The following is a 26,715-nucleotide window of genomic DNA, read 5'->3' as shown; positions in this document are numbered from 1 at the left end:
CCTCAAACTATCAAGATAGAAGGACACATCAAGAAGAAAAATGTTCAAGAAGTGAAAGATCACATTGAGCATCAAGAAATGAATCCGACCATATCTTGTAAAGGACGGGAAGAAATTACCACTCCTCAAAATATAGAAGGACATATCAAGAAGAAAAAGGTTCAAGCAGAGAAAGATCACATCGAGCATCAACAGCAAGTTCTCCAACTTTTAAAGGATAACGCCACTTCGGTGCAAAATCAAACGAAACAACAGGTAGATCAACATCGTAGTGAAAAATGTTTTGATGTAGGTGATTGGGTATTTTTACTGCTACATCTCAAGCAAGCTATTTATGAGAAGGAAATGTTGGCAATACTACATGCACTTAAAAAATGGTGACCTTACCGAATGAGAATACTCTTCAAGGATGAGGATGTGGAAGCATTGTTTTTTGCTATTTATATTATCCAACCAAATTGGATAAATGAAGCAAGGGATGAATGGAAGAAGGACGAAGAAGTATGGCCACTTATTCAAAAGTTGCAAAAGATCCCAATTCAAGCAATATTGTCAGAAATTGAAGAGGAAGGAAAAATCATATTGGAACCTGGAGCAGTCACAGAAACAAGAACCCGACAGCTACAAAATCGATCAATTTCAGAGTATTTCATCAAGTGGAAGAACTTACTCGCTGAATATTCCACATGGGAGGACAAGAATTTTATACAGAAGCATCAAGAACTACTCAAGCGTTGAGGACAACGCTTTTTGAAGGAGAGGGGCATGTTAGGCCCCTATACTACTAGTGTAACCCCCTATTGTTGTTAGTATAACCCACTTATTATATTGATGTACCCATGTAGTGCCCATATTGTTACTATTGTGCCACATAGAAGCCCACTATTGTTATTATTGTGCCCTTACATTATTATTGTCGGCTCTGATTATGTTATAACCCCTTAGACTCCTATATATAGAAAGGAGGTATTTTCATTTGTATCATCCAAGAATTGTTCATTTATGTAATGTAAAGGAGGTTGCCCCCTCGAAGAGGCTGAATTCTAAGGCGTGGATCTCTCTTTTCTATCTTTTTGTGAGCTGGTTTCATAACAATAAAGCTACTAAGGTATCTATTTTTTTAAGGTAGAGGGAAGAGAAGAAAACACAGCTCGAGCGACGACTCCAAATTGAAAAAGAAAATGTGAATCGGCAAGCTGTTGAACAAATCACTCAATTGCAGCAGAATATGAAAGTGTTAAAGATAAGCCATGAAGCAGACATTTCTGCGAAGAACATGCAAATTCAAGGATTGCAAGAAGCCATGGAAAAATATGAATATGTCCCTAATGTCAATGAATTCATCAAATACGCACTACAACTAAATTCCCTTCTATCGAAACAACAAGATTTATTTTGCCAAATAATGTCGCATGTCACTCCTTATCTGATCACCAATGATTAGTTGAGGGATAAGCCGATTGACTAGAGGAATGATTTAAAGGATTTAAATGCAAAGATCTTTGAATTCATTGAATGGAAAGAAAATGAAGAAGGAAGGAGAGCTAATATTCTTGACATTGAGGAGACACATAAGGACATTTTGTTCACAGATTGGGATGTGCGGATAAAACATGCATAGTTAGCAGTGGAAAGAGCTGCAGGAGTGGAAAAGAACATAGTAAAAGTAGTAAATTACACTTTGAACACTACCAATTTGATGAAAGAAGGTAATCCAAAGGCACTACCAAATTTAAATGACTTGGATCAAAACTAGAAGGCAAAGGTGAAAACCCAAATGGAAGCAATCACAAAGTTATCAAAGGCTAACAGAGAGGAATATTGGCAATACCTTGTCAAGCCTTATAAACAAATCATGACACTGTTGTTGGGAAAAGTATCCAATACGGAATGACCCTATCCCACTCTAAGGGTGATAGTACCTCAGCAACAATCGAAGCAAAGCTATCTAAGATTTCTTCTTTATGAAAGTAAAATAGGGGAGAAATAGATCCACTAACCGATGTCTTTCGCTAATGGTTGATCCAATGTTCTCTCCTTGCTGCTTGCTCCCAGCTCCTTGCTCTTTCACTGGCCCAGCTACACCAAGATCCTGCAAAATGGCAAGAGAGGGAAACTACAAGAAGCATACATTCATAATTGATTCAAGGATTATAATAAATCAAATACACAAGTATAACAATACATCATTGAGACACATGCATATAGAAGAACCTCAAATGCTTTATTAATGGAAGAAGTAAAGTTCAGGAAGTGATACAACCATAAGAGGCCCAATCCAGCATCACCTTCCCAGCAGAAAGAAATCTCCTCTTCACCTCCTTCAAAGCAAATCACCCAATAGTTCTAAACTCAAACCAACAGCACTTCCTTACATTCACAAGATTCCAGCCTCCCTAGACCTCATGAGAGAGCTCTATATATAGGAGTTTTGGAGAAAGGATGAGTCAGCTTGAAGCTGGCATGAAGCTGACTAGTGTCCTCTCTCACTTTAGTTATTCTTGAGTTCTTGAGTCCACTTGGAGGTTCTTGCTTCCACTTGGAGATCTAGACCCTCTTACTCATCACCAGTCGAATTCCTTGATCCAAGTGTCATTTTAGAAGCTTCCTGGGCATTGACACCTTGAGGAATGACTGTGCCACATGTCCCAACTCGCCCAGCGCAGGTAGCCTTCTTTGCAGTTGACATTCAGCGCAGGTAGACAGTGGAGCAGTTGACATTCAGCGCAGATGCTCAGTGGAACAGTTGACATGATCCAGAATTGCCTTGTTTTTGAGTGTTTTCAGGTGGAGAACTGCTATTCAGTGCTGTGGTTTGCTGACCTTGTTCCTCTAGGGGTAGGAACAACATGTTTATGGACTTTGGATCCCTTAGATTATGGAAATTTCATGCTTCATGCTGTAAGGCACAAAAATGTCTATAACAGTTGCCCCCTAAAGTATGAGGTCGTTTATCGGGTGAAATTCTTTATCAGGAGGATCCGAAGTTCATTCAATCGCTGAGAGGTGACTTGTAATAAAATACAATACAATACATTATTTTTCATTCTGCTTTCATGATCTAGCTGAGGCGGGCATTCCCATGCTCAGCTTTATAAATCCATTTTGGTACATAGAACAGACGATCGTCTGAAGATAGACTGATAATTCTCTGCTGAAATTATCATCCTTTGAGTAGGATGATCATCGGCTGCAATGATGTACATGTCAAATGTCTTTATATTTCCTGAATATATATCGTAGCCCGGATGGATGAAACTAGATCCAGGGTCTTCAAACTCGTTCGATCTTCACTCTAAGTACAAGTCGATCCATGTGAGAATTGCGCTGAAGTCGAACATGGAAAGACATCGCTTGATTACCGGTCAATGATGTAAACCGTTAACAAGCGCGAGAGGAATCACCGATAATGATAATGACCCTCAAGGTACTGCAGTACAATTCACGTGGTGTGAATAAAGGACTTGGCGTCGAACACCACGCAAGATCTTCTGGTCGAAGGTCATTGATGTATACCTGTCGCCGGAAGTGAGAAACTTGCCATTGAGGCATGCAAGCTTCAAAGTACTGAAGGGGTTGTTCCTAGATCAACTCCTTGGATAATGAGCTGATGTCGACAAGGAGTGATCCGTCAAAGGAGGGCCTTAATGAATCCCACATCAGTGACACGGAACGGAGCTAATGATTTTAATGGAGGTGAAAACATTCTGTGACATATGATTCAGGGTGGCGGTCATGAATGGATGAAGGATAATGTATGGCAGTGGATGGGACACGGTTGACTCTTTCTGAACAACATCTCTTGAACATATAACGACACTGATGCGATGGATTGGTAGCATTACCCCAAATGTGGATGGTTTGGCGAGACCATGGTGGTGAGACTGGTGAATGAAACAACCCAACCCGATGTGGTACGGAGGAAAAGTGTCATGTTCAAGAGCGACTTGCTACCATTAAAGCTTTGAGGTTCTCCCAATTTTTCCCCAGTCATTTCTGACCAGTACCTCTTTATTTTTGTCAAGCTTGAGGAGGATAACATATGCTTGTTCTATAACCTGCCCTTCGGGCAAGCCCATCGCTATGTTTTAACGAGCCTAGCGATAGGGAAACTCGTTCTCGTCTAAAGACAAGTTTGTCGCTATTTAATCATTTTAACGAGTCTAACGACAAGGAAAACTCGGTCCTTTTCATTTTTAGAGAGTCTGAAAAGGTACAGAAAGTTAACTCCAAAATTCCTTTTTCGTCATCTAATCCCTTAAGTCTGAAAAAGTGTAAAACAATACAGAAGGGATGAGTTTTCGATAACTTTAACGAGCTGAATAAAACAAGCGCTCGACCTTTTTGTGCAATAATCCCTCAGGTCCAAAAAGATTAAAATCTAGAGGAGGGATAGCTCTTCCGGTCACTTTAACGAGCTGGAAGGCCAAAACTCGGCAAACTTTTCATATTTTACGAGTCAGATGAAAAGAGCTTAAAGAAGACTCGTCTTTTGAGGAACGAGTGATAAACAGGGATAGCAACTGATTCCAGGTACAGGTTGGAATTTTACAATCACGGCAGTGTCACAAGGATGGCTAGGTGAAATCACTCTTCGCAGATGTTCCTCAAAATGGGTAAACAATCATATGGAGGTGAACGATCGGCCAAATGACGGTGGAGGTGGCAGGTGCAAACACGACCAAGGCTTTTTATGTCTGATAAATTTACGATCACAGAGGTTATTTACCGGAATAGGTTCATTTTTTATGTAAAAATGAGCTTAAACTCTGGGGGAAACATTGCTCACTGCTTTTATTTATTTTTTAACGAGCATGAAGACCGCGTTAAAACTGCTCGGATCTTGCGTTTATTTTTTAACGAGCATGAACTTTATGCTAAAACTGCTCGATATACCAGTCATAAGATAAGAAATGTCTCCTGTGAGATCTCTATTTTTTAAGGAGTTTCATCTTCACTAAGCTTTACTCCATATCCTTTCTTTATGCAAGTTCGGAAACGGCTAATCCTACGAGTTTAAAGGGTTAGACCTACAGGTTTAAAGGGAGGACCTAAAAATTTAAAAAATAAATAGTCGCCCCTTGCTTGCACTCCAAAAGGTTGCATGCCCCCAGGTATAAAACAGAGTTTCAAGGTTACCTCTACTTTTCTGCCATCGAAACTTTCGTTTCACCGGGAGAGGTACCTCTTTCAGGTTACCCAAAGATTGCTTCGTTAATCTTTCAAACAAAACATTTCCTCGGCACTGTCTACCGAAATAGACAAGGGTGAATGACTCTTGTCAAACACGTAACTTTGACAAAAGAATCCTATTCCAGAACAACCCCTCTTCCATCCACGGACGGGGTACGGACTAGTCATATTCTCTCGCGGAAATTCTACCTTATACCCAAGGTTTTCTCTGCCCGAAGCAGACCAGGATGCATGCCCCCTGGGTTCCAGTCCCATCTTTCTGAATCACTCGCACTCATCGGGAAGGAGGACTGGGGGTGGAGACATTTCTTGATTGAATAGACCATTCAGGGTTGGTATGTGACTATTTGCGATGCGTGATCCCGGAAATGAAAGTTGGTCTACGAGCTTGACCATTCTTCCTTCATGTGGAAAACACATTACTCTAAAGAGTGAGGAGACTATTGCTCCCATGCAATATATATAGTCTCGTCCAAGGAGTAGGTTATAATCCAAGGGTCCTTGAACGACCATCACGTTCATTTGAACGGTCTTCCCTTTCAATGTAACAGGCACATTGGGGAGGATCCCTAATGGTCGACTGGTTCCTTTATCGAAACCCGAGAGATTTCTTATCTCAGGCAAAAGCGCCGGGGAACCCAGTGCTTTCCAAGCAATAGAGGAAAGGATACTCACAGATGCCCCTTCATCAATGATAGTTCCAACCATTACCATTCTGTATATTTGGACTATGATTCTGAATGGTATACTGGCTAGCAACCGGGGTCTGCCTAGTTGATTCCAATCAAAGGATACAACCAGGTTGCTTGGTGGTGGGACCGAATATACGGCCGGATATGACCCTGACGATGTTCCTTCCTGCGATAAAGGAATGGGCGCATTGCCCTGATGCTCATCAGAGTCTGTGTTGATGAAAAGAATCTGGATGGTGTCATCCTTATTCTCTTCGGTGAGGGTGTCATTTGAAGATGAATCTTCAGTGACGGTGTCATTTGACGATGAAACTTCTGAAGGAAGAACCGGGTCAACTGCCGTTTCGACCTTTGGACTTTTGTCCGGTCTGGATTCAGTAGGTTCATTTTCAATGACTGACGCTTCAGCTGACCACTTGAGCGGGCCAGCTGTATTCTCAACCAACGAAGGACTTGGCACGAGTTTTTTGTATCTAGGAGGAAGTCTCAACGGTGAAACCGGACGATCTTCCAAAACTCTCTTCACTTCGTCTAAGAAGGGACAACGGTGGATGGCGTGATCGCCTTCACACAGTCTGCAGGGGGATCTTGCTCCCCCTCTTTGTCTTGAACCTTCACTTTCGCTGGTTGACGGTAAGCATTCAACATGGCTATCAGAGATTGATGCTCCCGAATTGTGCAAACGAGGGGACCAGTCCCTTAGTATCCGGGGAATACATGGACAATCTCTATGGAAGTGGTCTCCTCTACATATGACACATGGCGATTTAGGCCCAGTCTGTGCTGTGTGTGGATTTTTGTCAGATGTCTTTTGCTTGCCCCCAGTCGCCTTAGGCTCCTTCTTCTTCTTCTCTCTCTTCTTCTTCTCCTTCTTCTCCATGGGAGCTTGGCTTTTGCTGGCTCTACCTTGCGAAGACGAGGGATTGGAGGAAGAGTTATAGGAAGTAGAAGGCTGGTGGGTAGCTCTAGACTGATCTAACTGTTGACTCGACTGTTCAGGAACCACGGTGTTTTGAACTACATTGGTTGAGAATAGCCAAATTGGCAGGCCAATTGTCAGTCCTGGAAGCGACAATGTGGCCATGTGGGGCGCACCAACTTCTCCCCAAGAGGAGAAAGGACTAGGATTTCCATCATGGGGAATTCCTTGGTTGGGGCGTTCCATGTTCTCAACCTACAGATCAACGCAGGAATAGGAGGTGATTATGTTCCGTTTAAAATAAATTTTATAACGATGCTTTAGACACAACTTGCTTTTTCACTTTTTAAGAGTCGAGAAAAAGCTAAAGATGACTCTAGTCTCCTTCGATGTTTTAACGAGCTCGAAGTGACAAATGCTCGGATGGACTTTTTCAGTTATAGAGTTTGAAAAAGGCCAAAAGAAACTGCTCTGGAGATCTAGGTAGAGGGTGTGCCAAACTTTTCGCAAAACCACAGAATACATTTTACGGTACGGGTGGTCGATCTTCGTGAATGCTGTGTTCACTGCATTGCGATCAGTAGGGCGGCCGACACGGCTTCCTATGGATAAAGGCTTTGTTCCTATAGGGGTATCCCAATATATACGCGACGGTACGTGGGAGCACAAGTCCGTATTGATACTTATCGCTTCACCGTGGAGGAATCACCCAACCACTCAACGCTAAGATATCACGTTTAACGACGCCGGAACACGTCTCTAGCTTAGACCTCTATGTGTTTGCGTTATGTTTCAAAGCGTTGTTATGTAAATTCAATTCATTTTAAGTTGATCTTGTTTAGCAGTTTGCCTTTATGGATCACCACGAGATGTATAATACAACTTCCTAAATGCAGTCTAAGATGATAAGCAAGCTTTTCAATCTTTCAACTTTGAAAATCTTAACTACTGAGGGAAAAGAAAGACATCATCTTTTCACACAGATCATAGAGCACACACTAATGCACTTTTCCCTAAATCAACATACAAGCTGTGAAAATGCACATGCACAATGCAGGTATTTCTTTTCTCTTTCTTAATGTTGATGTATTACAAAAAGAAAGCTGTTGTATAACTTTGAATTCAATTTCAAGTGAAAGCAAACAAGCTTTGTCCAAAATCAAAAGACACCTTAAGATTTACTTGTTTCAACACTAGAAATACATAAATTCAAACCATATGACGAAAGCAAAAGCTCAATCAGCTATGAACAACAAACAAACTAACTCGTAAGATCAAAACGACACTTATCACAGGTCTAGATCTAAGAGGCCACAGCAAGACTAGTTCACTTTTCGTTATGGGAAACTGCAAATGATATAAGAAATACACAAAGAACAAATACAGTTTCTTTATACAACCGAGGCGGAATAGTGGCAAAGAAAGGTGGTTTCAGATAGGTACATTGACTGATAACAGGCTGCAAAAACAGGGATGAAAACAGGGCAACAAACAACAGGGAACCCCAGTTGAACAAGGCAAAACTGGTTCAGCGCAGGTAGTACACTGTCAGTTTGACATTCAACGTAGGTAGCCCCTTCAGGACCTGCGATGAAATGCAGACTGCCTTCACAGTGCCTGCAATGAACAGAGAAACTCTCGTTTCTCTTGGTTTCCGGGTTACAGATTGCTCAAAAATTCACAGTTTTTGGCCAAATCAAAGCTATCAATCAAGTACACACTAAAGGGTAATTAAGAGGATGAAAAGCTATCACTAAGAGCTGTTCAGAGTCCTTGTGGATCAGCTCTTCAAATCATAAACATGCCCAGAAACTGAGCTAGAGTAGCTGCCCTCTACTTTGCATTTGAAAGATCCAAATGCAGTTCGATTCGGTACTCCCTGTGTTTAGGAAATGAATAGCAAAAACACAAACAACCAACAAGATACGATCCCCAGTGGAGTCGCCAATTTGTTGTTGGGAAAAGTATCCAATACGGAATGACCCTATCCCACTCTAAGGGTGATAGTACCTCAGCAACAATCGAAGCAAAGCTATCTAAGATTTCTTCTTTATGAAAGTAAAATAGGGGAGAAATAGATCCACTAACCGATGTCTTTCGCTAATGGTTGATTCAATGTTCTCTCCTTGCTGCTTGCTCCCAGCTCCTTGCTCTTTCACTGGCCCAGCTACACCAAGATCCTGCAAAATGGCAAGAGAGGGAAACTACAAGAAGCATACATTCATAATTGATTCAAGGATTAGAATAAATCAAATACACAAGTATAACAATACATCATTGAGACACATGCATATAGAAGAACCTCAAATGCTTTATTAATGGAAGAAGTAAAGTTCAGGAAGTGATACAACCATAAGAGGCCCAATCCAGCATCACCTTCCCAGCAGAAAGAAATCTCCTCTTCACCTCCTTCAAAGCAAATCACCCAATAGTTCTAAACTCAAACCAACAGCACTTCCTTACATTCACAAGATTCCAGCCTCCCTAGACCTCATGAGAGAGCTCTATATATAGGAGTTTTGGAGAAAGGATGAGTCAGCTTGAAGCTGGCATGAAGCTGACTAGTGTCCTCTCTCACTTCAGTTATTCTTGAGTTCTTGAGTCCACTTGGAGGTTCTTGCTTCCACTTGGAGATCTAGACCCTCTTACTCATCACCAGTCGAATTCCTTGATCCAAGTGTCATTTTAGAAGCTTCCTGGGCATTGACACCTTGAGGAATGACTGTGCCACATGTCCCAACTCGCCCAGCGCAGGCCTTCTTTGCAGTTGACATTCAACGCAGGTAGACAGTGGAGTAGTTGACATTCAGCGCAGATGCTCAGTGGAGCAGTTGACATGATCCAGAATTGCCTTGTTTTTTAGTGTTTTCAGGTGGAGAACTGCTATTCAGTGCTGTGGTTTGCTGACCTTGTTCCTCTAGGGGTAGGAACAACATGTTTAGGGACTTTGGATCCCTTAGATTATGGACATTTCATGCTTCAAGCTGTAAGGCACAAAAATGTCTATAACAGACACTCAATTGCTCACTCCATTCATCTCAAACGATGCTTCCACCTCTAACCGATGTTATCTTCACAGGAGAGGTTAGAACACAGTTTGGGGAACCTCCTCATGTGAAACTGATGTCTGATATATGCGATCTAAAGGAGAAGCTGGTAGACAAGAAGTCATATTTTTAACCTCTTGTTGGGTCTTGAAAGCGTCATTCATTTCCATTACACTTTCAATATTATGTCCATTATATCACCTCCATTTCACTACTATGTCACTACATTCATCCCACTTTCATTATCATTGGGCCACATTTATGTTTTTCCAAACTTTATTAATTCTTAGCCTTTTTAAGTGAATTTGTGGTTAAAAATTAGAAAATAATGTGCATATTATTATACCTAACAAGTGAGTTTAGATTGTTGACATGTGTAGGTCAAAATGGGGCTTCTAGAAGACCCTTATGTGGCACTCTAAGGCCAAATTGGAATTTGAGTGGAGAGAATCATGAGATCATGAGGATATGTGTCACATCTCCTAATTGTATTGAAACTCTAAGAAGACATGTGTCTTATCAGTTCCTATTTTGATTAGGACTCTAGAGGTAGAGGGAGAGATTCATGGTCTCTCATTAATGAGACAGATTCTCATCTTTTTGTATAAATAAGAGATCTCCCTCCTCATTGGTTAGTCTTAGCTTAGCTTGGCCTTTTAGTTCTTTAGCTTCGAGTTTGTAGTTCTTCCTTGATGGCTTTAGAAAGCTTTGGAGAGCTTTGTTGTACTTTGTAATTTTGAAGAATTTGAATAAAGCTTTGATGTTCTCAACATGGAAGGAGACGTGAAGTAGATGTCATGGAGCATATTAGAATGTAAGGTAGAGTAGATTTTCTTTTGTAATTTTGGTTTGATTTCATTCATGTATGTCATTTTATTGCTTTCAAGTTTGATAGTTTAGATTTTCCATTCATGCAAGCGTGTTCAACCAGTTGATTGTAGACTAGTTTTTCTTTACATGTTCTTGTATTTGTTTATTACCTTTTTTCTTGAGTTTTTTAATGTAGTTTTTGCATCAAGTAGTGATCTGAGATTTGCTTCTCTAGTGAAATTTTTAGCCTTTAAATTTCAGTTGTTATGCTTTGATTTTAATGAGATTTTTTTGCTGCTATTAGCTAGTTTAGATATCAAATTCTTCATGTTATTTGACGTTATCTTTGGAGCTATGGCTTAACCCCGAAAAGCTACTTGGAAAGCTATCGGATTATAAGTGAAGTGATTTGATTTTACTTTCATTAATCTGCAAGTAGGTAGTTTAGATATCAAGTTCTTCATGTTATTTGATGTTATCTTTGGAGCCATTTCTTAACCCCGAAAAGCTACTTGGCAAACTATTGGATTATAAGTAAAGTAATTTGATTTTTCTTTCATTAATCTGCAAGTAGGTAATTTAGATATCAAGTTCTTCATGTTATTTGACGTTATCTCCGAAGCCATGGCTTAACCCCGAAAAGCTACTTGGTGAGCTATCGGATTATAAGTGAAGTAAATTGATCTTGCTTTCGTTATTCTACAATTTTTGGTTTGTTTGAGTGCAATAGTTTAGATTTTATTTCTATAATTAGATGGGTAGTAGAGACAGTGATTTCATGATCAACACTTCATCTTTTGCTTGATTTAAGTAGCTGCATATTTACACTTTTGTTCAAGTACTGATTTTATCAATAACATGTTTTGAGATCCTTTGAAGTGCTAAGTTTTGGAAGTTACTATAAGGGACACAAACCTTGTCTTGAAATCTACATCCATACTTGCCCTTTAAAAGTATTCTTAAGACCATAGAATAGGATTTCCATTTGCATTAAAAACTTTAAGAAACCAACAAGAAAAAAACCCCAAAAACAACATAAACTATAAAACGACGAAGTAAGAAAAAGGTTAACTGAGCACATATGGTGCACCACACTTCATCAGTTTACGATGCCCGGATTGATAATTTATGTAGAGCAATTTAAGGCATTAAATTGACTAGACATTTTGGCGCCATTGCCAGGGAAGTGTAATTAAGAGACCTTATTTCTTACATCTAAAGAAAAAAACTTAATAATTTCTTCAGTATGCTCTCCTCCTGCACTTTGTATGATCTAGAGGATCAGAAAAAGGATTGTTATGTCAAAAAAAAAAAAAAAAAAAGGAAAAGGAGACAAAATAAACTTCATCATTTCAATTGATTCAATAAAAAAAAAACACTATAAAAAAAATGAAACCCAACTGCTTTGATAGGTTCAACTATCCAAGATTGACTAGTTATGGTTTGTAGTGGTCCTCAAAACACTGTGTCCTATTTTAATAAGATTTTGCAAATTAGCTACAGAATGCAGTCTGATTCCGCAGATAACTGTGAATTCCGTAGCTAATTTCAAGGTTTAGTAGGTTACAGGCGTCCAATAAAGAAACCGACCACATGGGCATCTCCAGAATTGTCACGACATGGATCCTATCCTAGTCACCCAGCCTAGATTGATTAAAAAACTAGCTTAAGACCTCAGTCAAAGTCCTGTTCTTAGCACATTTACTTTGAAGCCTTTGCTGCCTGAAATTGGGAGCCATTAGATTCCAATCCATTGTTGTGATCCGAACTTCATCAAAACCTCCGTTGTTGTGATTAAGGACTTCATCAAAACCTGTCAATGAAAAATCCAATTGTGCAAATCATCTGAGCTTTAGTTCAATAGAAAACGTTGATTTGTAAATAAGAATGGTGAGAGACAAATCTAATTTTCTGTGTAAGCAAGACAAGTTTCATTTGTGTGGTGGCATTTTAACAAATTCCAAAAGTATCATTTACCAAATGCCATTTTCAATTTGTTGGATTTGTTTGCTGGCTTTGATTTCTTATTTGTGACCACATCTGATATCAAAACCAAACTTCAAATTATGCATTCAACCAGGCTTTAAACGACCATCTAGAGGATTCCCTAAGGTCTTTGCGAGAGTCATAAAAGCTCTAAAATCTCTGCAAGAATTTCCGGAGACTGACTGGTTCATTCGCTATTTCCTGTGCTGTGATTGCATCTAAAAAAAATCGAAATTTATTTTACAGCAGAATGCAGCAATTCACAAAAACGCAGAACTGGAAAAATGTCAAAATTTCACTGCACGATTCGGCCAAATGAAAACGAATTTGGAAAAAATAAAACATAGGGTTTTTCGAGGATAGGGTCAATTAGATAATCCAGAAACGGTTTTATGAAATTTGCGATGGTTTAGGAGAATTTCTCGGTTCTCTGAAGCCTCTTTTTGCATGCCGCATGAAGAAAAACGGATTTACATTAATGAACAGGCTGTTGATTTAATTCATCGTGATTGGAGAGAGGAATTCCTATTTTGGAATCAATTGTGTAGTGGCATTCAACTCCTGATTACACGCCTCCTGTATTTAATAAACTCATAGTTCATCAAACACCTGTTTAACAGCAAGACGTATCCCAATTGAATACGACTCTTCCTCGAAGCTTTTCACATCTGCTGGCTGCACGGTTTGGATCTGAATTCTATCATGCGAAATTTTTATGTGTGGTTAAGTCACTTGAAAGGGAATTGCTTACACACTTGATAACTTGTAATTAAATGCCTCCAACCATTCATGAGAATAGATTTTTGGCTCGTGCTTTTATTGTGATTATCATGGTGGTCACATGCTTACACTTCAAGAGAGCACAACATTGGGACGGAATCACCTTACACGAGTTAGAAATGAGAAGAGTTTCCAGCAATAAACTAAGCAGTTTTCTGATGATATTGTTGTTCTTGTTTTTATGTGGACAGAGGAGAGTGCCACATTCAAATGAGCTAATTTGAGCTTCTGCCTAATTTGTAAACTTTCCTTTACTTTGACCAGAAGGGCTTGTTACATCAGAGACGGATCTGCATGTTGGCTTTGCATTTGTCGTATGCTATGTTAATTTTAATTTCAAATACAGACATTTTCTTGTTACCATCTGAAACCATTTTGCTTCCACATAACCACTTTGTTTTCATATGTTTGTCTTCTACATTGGTGTTTACACAGTAAAAAAGGCCGAATGGGTCTCATTGTGAGGACAGAGCCAGAAGAAGTCATCAAAGCTGTTGAAAAGATCATACATTTCCATTACTCTGATATATTTTGATCACTAAAACTGTTTTGTTTCATATACCATTTACAAAGTTTTTATTTTTCAAGCAGACAGTGAAGAAAATTATATATATATATATATATATATATATATATATATATATATATATATATATATATATATATATATATATATATATATATATATATATATATAATCAGTCTTGTGCACTAGCTGTGATCTTAGGCTCTCTCTCCCTGGTACTTGGCTGCATAAAATCTTTTTTCCAATAACTTAAATCAGAAAATTGATGGTTGGCTGTCTTTTAGCTATGGAATGCAGCATGATTCCGTAGCTAACTAGCAATTCCGCAGCCATTTTCATACTTCTATAGGTTATAGGTGTCAAGAGATGAAACGAGACACATGGGTAGCTGGGAAAATGTCAGTACATGGATGGTGTCCTATCCATTTGATCCAAATCAATGAAGAAGACCCTGATCAAAGGGAAGTCAAGGTGTGTGTTATCACTAGGTCACCACACTAAGTCGCCACACTAAGTCACCGCATGCCAAGAAAAAAAACAATTTTGAATCAATGAAATGAATAGGTTATTTGCTCACTTTTCTGAAGGTATTGATTAATTTTGGACTGATGATGAAAGATGAATGGCTTAGTTTTTATTCAAGGATTTTAGCTATAGAAACTCTGCACATTCCGTAGCTAAAGTCCAATTCCGTGGCTAAACATCAATTTGCAGCTGAAAAAACCTCATTGTTCAAATTAGCCTAACTTTCTCATACAAAATCATATTTTAATGATTCAAGTATCATTAGAAAGATCTTAACAAGATCTACAGAATGAGAAATCCATCATTAGAGTTTGAAATGGTAAATAATGAAATAAATTGCTGAAAAGAAGCAACATTCAACTTGAGGCATTAATTCCAAAACAGGTATAAATTCTTTTGATTTTTCCTTTGAGAACTTGTTTCATTAATACAAATTCTTAGTTTTGTGTGTAAATATCCTAACTAGAGAGATTGATCACCTCTCTCCTTTGATAATCTTACATTCCATTGCAGAAAAAGTATTAGTTTTTTTGCAGGTTCTAGGAGGAAGGACAAATGACTATAAGAGAATGGTGTCTCTCTAAGAGACCAATTTGTTTCATAAGAGGATGATCAGCAACAAAGAGAAAATATGCTGATGCAAAATCAGATCCAAACACTTGAAAAAGTTTCAAATACTATTGTCTCCATCACATTTGTACCTCATAATAAACCATTCACCTCATTTCACTTCAAATTTTCCATTTACATTCACATACACTTTCCATCTCTTTTTGTCCATTCATAACCCACAAATAAAAGCAAGAGGCTCATTCACATGCTTATTGCCCATTATCATTTCTTCTTTCCATTGCCATCTTTCATTTCCATCTTCCCTTTTCTGTCATTTTCATTCTGCAAATAAGCCCTCCTTCAATGCAAGTTATTGAGTCCATAGTCCTTTGAGTCTAAGTTCCTTGTAAAGACACCTTGAGGCTTGCATGCCTTAATGGCAAGTTCTCATGCTGACAAACAATGGGAATACATTAATGTCACTTGTTCATCAGATCTTCTAGGTGACTCAACATCAGCAAATTCATTCGTACCTAGCAAGATGTGTTTAGGCATCTTGACTTTCATTGTCATCAATGGTGAGAGTTCTCGTGTTGACTAGTGGGATCCATTAATGGTCACTAAGTCAAAAATTTCCTGCTATTTTCGACATCAAAACATCTTTTCACATAGTAGGAATTGTGCCAACGAGTTTTGAAGACATGAAAACTATTATTTTCAGCATTTTGGTGCAAATTCAACAAGTTTTAGTAGAAGCAATAAAAAGTCATCTTGACTCTTTATCCATGACTCTTCTTGTTCAGCCACTTGAAGAAGAATATAATCAGAATTTTGTAGCCACCACACATACAACTCATCCATTCCAAAGGGTAAGTTAAGGTACATCATTTTCTAACTTTTAACCATAGAATTCCATAAAAATCTAGAATGATAATTGTTGGAAAAACATTTCTCTTCCTCATTTCACAAAATTTCCAATACCATCAGTTGAAGGGGGAATACATTCATCTTCATATATTTCCATGTCCATATCATACTCAGGAGCCCACATACTTCCAACATATATTAACTATTACATTGTTATTATGAGCATACAATGGCTTTTCAAAAAGTGCTTAAAGGATAAATTGGATACAAACAAAATCATGGTTGTTACACAAGAACCAACCATCATACAATCCAATAAAGATATACTTTGCAACAATAATCAAAATATCATTATGCAAAGTTCAAAGATCAAAATAAAATGCAACAACAAAAAAAATGGTTGTAACACAAGAATCAACCATGTTGCAATTCAAGTAAAACACTTTGCAGAAATATAAAGTTATCAAATGATATCATGCCAAGTTAATCCAAAGCTCAAGGATCAAAAGAGTTAATGTAATATATATTGCATGAGGACATGCAATAACTTCAGTTGGGGGGTATGTTGTGTCTTGAAAATGTCATTCATTTTCATTACACTTTCACTATTATGTCCATTATGTCACCTTTATTTCACTACTATGTCACTACTTTCATCCCACTTTCATTATCATTGGGCCACATTTTTGTTTTCCAAAATTTAGTAATTCTTAGCCTTTTTAAGTGAATTTGTGGTTAAAAATTAGAAAATAATGTGCATATGCTTATACCTAACAAGTGGGTGGAGATTGTTGACATGTATAGGTCAAAAGGAGGCTTCTAGAAGACCCTTATGTGGCACTCTAAGGCCAAATTGGAATTTGAGTGGAGAGAATCATGAGATCATGAGGATATGTGTCACATCTCCTAATTGTATTGAAACTCTAAGAAGACATGTGTCTTATCAGTTCCTATTTTGATTAAGACTCTAGAGGTAGAGGGAGAGATTCATGGACTCTCATTAATGAAATGGCTTCTCATATTTTTGTATAAATAGGATATCTCTCTCCTTCATTGGTTAGTCTTAGCTTAGCTTGGCTTTTTAGTTATTTAGCTTGGAGTTTGTAGTTCTTCCTTGATCGCTTTAGAAAGCTTTGGAGAGATTTGTTGTACTTTGTAATTTTGAAGAATTTGAATAAAGCTTTGATGTTCTCAACATGGAAGGAGATGTGAAGTACATGTCATGGAGCATATCAGAATGTAAGGTAGAGTAGATTTTATTTTGTAATTTTGATTTGATTTCATTCATGTATGTCATTTTATTGCTTTCAAGTTTGATAGTTTAGATTTTCCATTCATGCAAGTGTGTTCAACCAAAAGGGAGAAAATAGGTATGTATATATTTGATAGATTAAGTCATGTCATCATATAGTTGCAGATAGCATGGGTGAATTCTCTATCTCATGAGCATGATTGAAGAAGAAGGATCTATTCCTTGGGAAAGATGCAGGAAGTCATTCTTAGGTGAACAAGGCACATTCTACTTGTAGTAGGTGCAATTCATGAAGTTGTTGTTGAAGCAAGCCAATTTCACATGAACTACATTAGCCAAGGACTTGATTGGGTTCCCAAGTCATGAAAAAATGTAAGGCTAGTTGTGAGGGAATGAGTTCCAAGGCATGCTAGGGAATGCTAACATGTGCCAGATAGTGTGAAAGCATGTCAACATGTTAAGTTGTGCCAAGTGCTAAGGCATGCCAAGATGTGCAAGGGTGTGAAAATGCATGCCAAGGACTGTCAAGGTGACAAAAGGGAGAAACTGTAGATTTTCCTATAAATTCAGTAGCTCATGTAATGTACTAAAACACAAGACAATAATATACTCTAGTCTTTATAGCGGAAGCCCATAAAGATCAATGAAAACAATAATCGACAAGAGGAAGATAATCAAAGACACATAACACAATATTTATCTGGGGAAAGCCACAACTCAAAACCCTGCTATCTGTATGGCATATATCATAAATCCAAGATGATAATACAATGCTTGTTCTCACAAGAACAACCCCAACACTCAGTATGATCAATCTCCCATCTCACAAGCAAGCTCAAGCCAAACCTTAGCCTCTATGCTGCTCTCCAAGCCCCTATTTCCTTGCGCAATTCCTATGGCTGAATAGCCCATATTATTGGGAATCCAGTGCATCCAAAACTGCGCAATCCAAACTAGGTCCAACTTCTGTTTGCATGCATGATCTATACAACTCAGTAAATCATACAATTGATAATACACTGTTCTTGCACTCTAGTATCCACTGGGTTTTTCTGAGATTCAACATGCATGAGTTTCTGATGAGGGAATATTTATTTAACTGGAGTAGCACTAGTGGATGCATTAGTGCACCAAATGACTATTAACTCTCTATTAGTTCCACAAACAGTTTGGAACTAATTTAACTGAACATAACTCAGTGAATTGAGTTATCTAATTACAACCCACAATTAAACTCATACTGGACCCCTAAAATTTAGGGAGAACATATACATGACTACAGAAAGACTTCCAACTTGAAATTCCTAAGCTAATTAAGTTAATTAAACTTACTTAACTATTTACAAGTTTCTATGAGAATAGAATTCAACTTTAATTCTCAGTTTAATTCAAGGACAAATTAAACTGGAACTTCTTGTTGCCATTTCTCAACACTCCCTCTCAACAAGAAAGGGATTATCAACTAGCCCGATCCTATCTCTGTGAAACTCAAATATACATTTTGACAATGCCTTTGTCAAAATGTCAGCATCTTGCTCCTCTGTGGGAATGTACTATAACAACATAATCCACCTCAATACACAATCTCTAAGATGATGATATCGGATATCAATATGCTTGGGCCATTCATGAAAAACTAGATTTTAAGAGAGTTTGATACAACTCTGATTATTGCAATAAATCACAGTTGGATCCATCTGCTGACCAAACAAACCAACCAGGATCTTCCTCATCCAGATGACCTCACATGCTACCTAACTGGCAACCATGTACTTTGCCTCTGCCGAACTGAGTGCAACTAATCTCTATTTTTTGTTGTATCAAGAAACTGTCGGTAACCCAATACTGAAGATCCCTCCTGATGTGCTCTTCCTGCCAGATGGACTCCCTGCCCAATTTGCATTGGTGAATCCTTGAAGCTTCACTCCCTCTATTCGTCTGTACCATAATCCATACTGAGAAGTGTCCCTAAGGTATCTCAACACATGCTTTGTCGCTTTCCAATACAACTTGGTAGGCCTAACGATCGATTGACTAAGCTGGTTAACTGCATAGCACATATCTGATCGTGTGTTCAACCAAGTACATGAGTGAACCCACAAACTGCCTGTAAACAGTAGCCTCCACTACTTCACATGAAGTAGCATCCTCCTTCCTCTAGTTACCTGCTAGAGGAGTATCCATGGGTTTGTTGCTCTCCATGTGGAATCTCCTAAGTATCTCATTGGCATACTTTCCCTGAGACACAAACACCTCCCCATCTCCCCGTCATACCTCCATGCCAAGAAAGTAATGCATGATCCCCATGTCCTTCATCTCAAACTCTCTTGCAAGGTCCTCCTTGCAAGATTTGATCAGTTGTTCTTCACCTGTTAGTATGAGATCATCAACATAAAGTACAATGATCAAAAAATTACCTTCCACCATGATGTGGTACAGGTTCGCATCTACTTCACTCTTTGTGAAGCCCTACCCGATGAAGTAGCTATCTATCCAGGTGTACCAAGCACGAGGTGCTTGCTTTAGCCCATACAACGCTTTCTTGAGTCAGCACACATGTGACTCACAGTCAAAGGTTTCAAAACCTTCAGGTTGCTCTATGTACACTTCTTCCTCAATCATGCTATTAAGGAAGGTTGTCTTCACATCCACTTGATGTATCTTCCAACCCATCTGTGTTGATAGTGCCAACATAGATCCGATTGATGAGTACCTTGCAACAGGAGCAAATGTCTCATCATAGTCAATCCCCTCTACCTGTGAAAAGTCAGGGGCCACAAATCTAGCCTTATGCTTCTCCACACTACCATTTGTAGCTTGCTTTACCTCGTAAATCCAACGGGAGCTCACCACTAAATTTTCCTCCGGTCTCGGAACCACATCCCAAACATTGTTACGAAATATGGAGTCATACCCCACCATGGCATCAACCCAAACCGACTATTGCACTGCTTCCTTAAAGGAAGATGGCTCTATCACAACACATTCGCCCATAAGAGCCATGTATCCAGTGTACCTCTCAGGTGACCTCCTCTGCCTGCGTTGAGAAGTGGGTGCTCCCACTTTCTCTCGTGCATCATCCAACGATATGTTAGCCTCTTTGGTGTGCTTTCTTCCCTCTCTGGAAGACTCCGCTTGAGTGGATGTCTCCACTCCTGGATCCTTTGCATGTGGTTGCTCCACATCAATCTAAGGCTCCTCAACCTTAGGAGCTAAAAGCTCCTCATCCACATGTAGCTCAAACTCCCTGTTGGAGAGGTAAATCCCCTCTGCGGACAGAGGCGATCCCACTAGCCCAAAATGGGTCTAGTAACAATCAAATCACGCTACTATGCAAGTTCCTAGTTGCATACTGAAAGTGGATTACGAGAACCAACCTGGAGTCCAACGCTAATGTCGAAGAAGAGTTGATACTCCCGTTCCCTTGCTCCGGCAGGTCACAATCCTTGCGATCCCCGCGTATGGATACCTGCACATGCAAAGAACGAAGCGAATACAAGCGTAAAATCCACTAAAATACAACTATATTTCAGTCAGAAAGGAAATAAACCAAACATTATCATGATGAACAATGAGATTGGAACCATAACAGTAGTCGTTTATTAATGAATAATCAATAGAGAAAGCTACAACTAAGGTTCTGACGTTGAACCTCTCCTCTGGCTGGGCGAGCAGCTATGTATATCTTGCAATGGACCTTCTCTCTCTCAGACTTCCGGCAGCATAACCTCCCTATGCTTCAAGACTCTTACTATTACTCAAGACAAGCATAATCACAACTAGCATTACTCCAAAAACTAGCTTGTCTAATGCATGAGGACAGACTTTTATAGATGGAGAAGGGAGGAAGATACAATGCACCAGGACACCCAATGTGGATTGACATTATCTCCGAAAAGCCGCTGCGGATAGATGTCAAGGATAGATGATGACTCTCGACCTCTATCAAATGGATTTTATCCTCAAAAGACTTCGTGATCTGAAGGGAAAAAACATATGGGTGCGCGTTTGTCAAAAATCATTACCAAACTTGGTTGGCGCGGGTGTTGTTCTAAGACAGAGCGCCAATGGTCGCACCCCCTTTTGAGGATCTCAGTGATTGGCGCGGGTAAGACACTGTGGACCCGCGCCAATGGAAAAAGGGCACTTTTCAGGGATATTTTGCAGAAGGTGTCTTCAGGGAACATGAAGTACATACTCAGGGGAACATAATGCAAGTGTTTTCAGGTTATGTCACTGCTCACAGGTCCCAAAATGCGTCCTCCAATGTACGGGAACAGGGGTGACAGGGACGGTGACCAATGGTGACAAATTACTGTGTAACAGATGCCCCCTAAAGCATGAGGCCCGAGAGAGAGAGAGGGGTGAAATGCTTTACAAGAATACATGTAGCTGCCGCCGAGAATCTGCATTGAGAGATACAACTGATAGCTCAAATACATGATGTACGTGGTATGGTCGCAGCCATCCATAAGAGAGTACATAATAATCTAGATCCATAGTATGGACGCAGCCATCTGGTTAGGATCAATGAATCGACTCAGGTATGGTCGCAGCCATCCAATGAATGAGTCATGTATCAAGAATCACGCCTGGATTACAACAGACACAATCCAAGGTCTTGCGCTCCATCTCGACCCGAACAAAAGTACAAGTTCAAGCATGCGAATATATGAGCTGAAGTCGAACATGCATGAACATCGTCTGATTACCAGTCAATATTGGAAACTGTTAACAGACGCGAGAGGTACCACCAATAATGACAATGGCCCTCAAGGTACTATAGGTACAATCTACGGCGTGCGAATTAGTGATCTGACGTCGAACACCCGTAGAATCATTCGATCGGAGGCCAATGATGAAAACCTCTCGTCGAACACGGAGAACCTGCCATTGAGGCATGCAGGCTCCAAGGCACCGGAAGGGAGTCTCTAGATCAACTTCCTGGATAATGAGCTGAAGTCGACAGGAAGTGACCTTGATCGAAGGTGGGCCATCATGTTTCCCACATCATTGACACGAGACAGAGAGATAATGTTGTGAATCAAGATTGTGCGAGCTGTCAGAGGGAGGTTGTTTCTTTGCAGAGGTCAACTTCTCTTGAACATATCGGCGGCACAACAGTGGAATTGGCAGTATTTGACATTAATGCATCAGAGGTCATGGTGACGAGGCAATGAGCAGATGAGCGGTCAAACAGGATTACCCAAATCCACGGAGGCAAGTGAAAAAATGAGATGAGATATCCCCACCCAGACACGAAAGCAGAGAAGTGCCATGTTCAAGAGCGACATACTGCCGACACGACGGTTATTACGGTTCCTATTTTCCCCCCCGCCATTTCTGGCGAGTACCCCAACTATTTTTAACAAGCTTGATGGGGATAACATGTGCTTGTGATGTGTCATTTCAACAAAATCCGATGTCATCAGGTTTTAACGAGTCTGACAAAGGAAGAACTCGACGCCTTTTCACATTTAGAGAGTTTGAAAAGACAGCGGAAAAGGAAAACTCCAGAGGTATCCTTTTTCGTAAAGTTGTGTCTCTCGGGCCCGAAAAAGTATAAAATAATGCCTGAAAGAACCGCCCGACCATTACGATCGAGGAGTACTTTTCATAAATAGTGATTTCGACCTGAAAAAGTAAAAAAACGATCAAAACCACGTCGTTTCGTAACCATTAACGAGTTTGAAACGACAAAAACCCGGTAATCTTTTTATGTTTTAACGGTCGACAAAAAGAACTTAAAACGACCGGCCCTTATTAACATTTAACGAGTCAAGAGGAGTAACTCGGCAATCTTTTCCTCTTTAAACGGTCAGAAAAGAGCAAAAAGCAGACCTTAAAAATAACCTTTTCACATGTTTTACTGAGCCTGAAAAAGTAGAAAAAGGGGCTCATTTCGTTTGCTTGAGTTGCACCAATCCCTGTCATCATACAAAAATAGCGTAAAACCCACTTTGACATGAATAGATTCCAAAAATACTCAAAAAATATCATTTCTAATGTATTTTTAGGTCAAAAAATGCTATAAATAGTGAAATGGTAAAAAATAAATTTACTTTTCACTTTTTACCTTGTGAGTTTACCATTGGAGGGTTTTGGGTGAAAATTTCAACTGCTGATTGCGATCAATCCAGGAGATCATTCGAGCCGCCGTCTGAAGCAGGTAAGAGGCCTCATCCTTAGCTTTGTTTTCATTCCATTCTTTCAGTTTTTCATCCATAGATTAGTCCTCTGCAAGAGGATTTGCAATTTCATAGGGTTGCGCCATTGGCGCGAGTTTCCCGCTCGGGATCGCGCCAATGGGGTTTTCTACCCAAAGGGGTCGCGACCTTGGCGCGACTGTTTTAGAAACAGTCGCGCCAACCGCGCGACCTTAATTTGCCATGAATTTAGCCGTTGAAATTGCAAATTTTCTTCAGTTTTAATTTCACCAATGATCTAATGATGGAAATTTCGACTTTGTGGTTGCAGGGATTCGTCAGAATGGCTATAGAATGGAGAGAAAGAGAGCATGATGTCGTGGATGCCATGGCAATGGAGGATGATGCATGCATGGATGCTCTGAGAGACTGTGGCTTGAAAAAGTTCTTCCTTACCTCATACTTACGTGCACAACCTGAGTTGCTGCGATTTATCGTGGATGCTTGGGATACGGAGGATCAGGTATTTCGCCTGAAAGACCAGACATTGGAGTTAGATGTTTCTGATTTCTACTTTATCACTGGTCTATCGCGGCGAGGTGCACGACCCATCTTGACTGGTAGCAGGCCTTCCGGGGAGAAGATGGGAGAGGTGATGGAAAGAGTTTGTCTTAGGGCACAGTTTGGATCAAACAGTGCCAAAGTAGATATTATCACGGTTCTCGACCTGGTGCTACGAGTGATTTTGTTCACTATCACCCGGACAGCTGGGGTACAGGCGCCCCACGAGGCCAGCAAGAATCATTTGCTGCTGGCAACTGAGTGTCTCCAACCTACACTGTTCGATTGGGCCACGACAGTGATGACAAACATCAAAAGGCAGCTTACCAAGTGTAAGCGTGATGGGAACAAACAATTTGGATACGGATCTATCGTGGTATCGTTCTTCCTGGAGCGACTGCCGATATTCTGGGTACAGGGGGGTATAGTGGCAGATCCAGTGCCATGGGAGCCGAGATTGAATCGATGGGCAGAACTCATGCCCAGAGGAGGAGGGGGCCAGCAGATGGCCTGGAGGCCCAAGTTCTTTATCTGGCTCCATCACCAGATGATCGTCATTGAGGACTGGCCCTATGCGGGCACGGATTTTACTGGAGATCCAGATCTCCCATTGCCTGCAGGAGAGGATTGGGACGAGGAGCTAGGTAAGAACTCTCTGTGTTTTTGATGCTTTTACGTATTTAAGTTTTTTTTTTACAATACATGCTTGTCTCTGACAACAGCTATATATATGTATGCAGATGTTGGTGCAGAGCGACCAGCTGACTTGCCTCATAACACACGAAGAGCACAACCTGCAGTCGACCCTCAGGCAGAGGGTGATGCGGGTGACGATCTAGTACAGAACCTTGAGGCACTCACTCGAGGGATTCCAGATTATGCCAGATTGGCAGACGTGCCTAGAGCATACCAGAGGCACACGGTGGGAGTATCTACTCGCGTCCATCGTTTGTTGAGACGTTTGGTGCGAGCGGTGACATGCTATCATGAGCATCACCATGATTAGACGCCTAGGTTTCATTTTTGCACGTTTTTGAGAGACATGTTGTCAGCGGCTGTATGAGTTTTGGACATGTATTATTTTTTGGATTATGTAATGCGCGTGGCGCAAACATTATGACACACACGTATATATATACATATGCCTATGGTTCATTATTGTGTTTTTCATGTGCTTGCTTGTATAATGTTTTAGTTACAAATTACGCAAATGTCTATCTAATACATGATTGGCCAATGCATCAGATAATGTGTTTAATTGTCGTGGAATATGTTGATATGTGATAAAATCAAAGTTCCTTTCTAACAATCTCACACGTAAATACAACCTTAAAATGCGATGGTCTCTGACGAAATATTGCCCGTTGAGCTGGTGGACGACAAGTTGAGAGTCCAGGTTCACTACCAATGCACGAATGCCGAGATTAATTTCTTCAGCAAGTAGCTCGATTACAGCACAGTATTCGGCGACATTGTTAGAAGTACGACCCAAACACACACCCTAACAATCTATCAGCTCGCCATGAGGATCGTAGATCACCCACGCCGCAGAAGACAAGTTGCGAGTACTGCGGAAGGCACCATCAGCGAAACCAACATAAGGTGCATCAAACATCTGCACAAGAAGCGAAAAAACACAATAAGTGGCAGTTACGCCTTTGAAAACTGACACACACACACACACAACACACTTGCTAGAGTACATGTATGTACAAAATAAAATGTACCAGCATCACGCATAGTACTTTTTCAGGTAAAGCCCATTTCGGGGCTTCCCAAGAGGGTTTCCTTCATAATCAATCAACTCGTAGGCCCCTTTCTGCAGAACTTTCTTGACAATGTAAGGGCCTAGCCACATAGACTCGAGCTTTCCTGCTCCTAGCTTATCCTTTGCCTGATCGTAGAGCAGGACTAAATCTCCCTCAACAAAAGAACGTGGACGTACGGTCTGATCAAAGTGAGTCTTGACTCACTTCTTTTGTGTTTCGATGGCCAAAGAGGCCAGGCGACGAGTCTCATCTAGCCGCTCTAAATAAAGAAGTCGTTCTTCTAACGGAGTGGTGTTGGGAAGTAGCTCGACAGCTAATTTTAATGAAGGGATTTCATATTCAATTGGAAGGGTAGCCTCTAGTCCATAAACTAGTTGAAATGGAGTGAAACCAGTGGCATCCTTCACCGAGGTTCGGTAGGCCCACAAGGCAGGGAACAACATCAAATGCCAATTAGACTTATGCATGCCAACGGTACGTTGAAGCATCGTAACCAAGATCTTATTGATAGCTTCAACTTGGCCATTGGACTAAGGGTAGTATGGAGTTGAACTATCGTGCTGCAAGCCTAGCTGGGTTGTTAATTCCGACATCATATGATTACGGAAATGCTTCCCGTGATCAGTGACGATGGCTTGAGGGACGCCGAATTACGAAATAACATGATTAAATAAAAATTGCGCCGCTGTGTGACCGTCTTCGGTTAATGTAGGCATCGCCTCGGCCCATTTCGTAAAGTAATCGACGACAACGATAATAAACCCATGCCCCCCGGCCGAGCGAGGGTTACAGGTCATATAATCAACGCCCCATTTTGCAAAAGGGCCGACGGAAACAACAGGGTGCAATGGAGCAGGAGGCGCTCGCATCTTTCGCTGGTATATCTAGCACTCATGACAAGAGCGGACGGCAAGGATGCAATCCTTAAAGATAGAGGGCCAAAAGTAGCCAGCACGAAGGATTTTTTGGGCAGTAGCATATCCGGACATGTGACCGCCACAGGCACCGGATGGCAGTCATTCAAGACCCGCTCAGCCTCCTCAAGAGTAAGACAACGACGGAGAACAAAATTGGCGCCGAGACGATATAA

The sequence above is a fragment of the Pinus tabuliformis genome, chromosome 3_2, assembly GCF_031772625.1.
Source record: "Pinus tabuliformis cultivar Carrire ecotype Pingquan chromosome 3_2, CPIR1, whole genome shotgun sequence".
NCBI lineage: Eukaryota > Viridiplantae > Streptophyta > Pinopsida > Pinales > Pinaceae > Pinus > Pinus tabuliformis.
The sequence above is the reverse complement of the archived record's forward strand: the minus strand, read 5'-3'. Positions refer to the sequence as shown.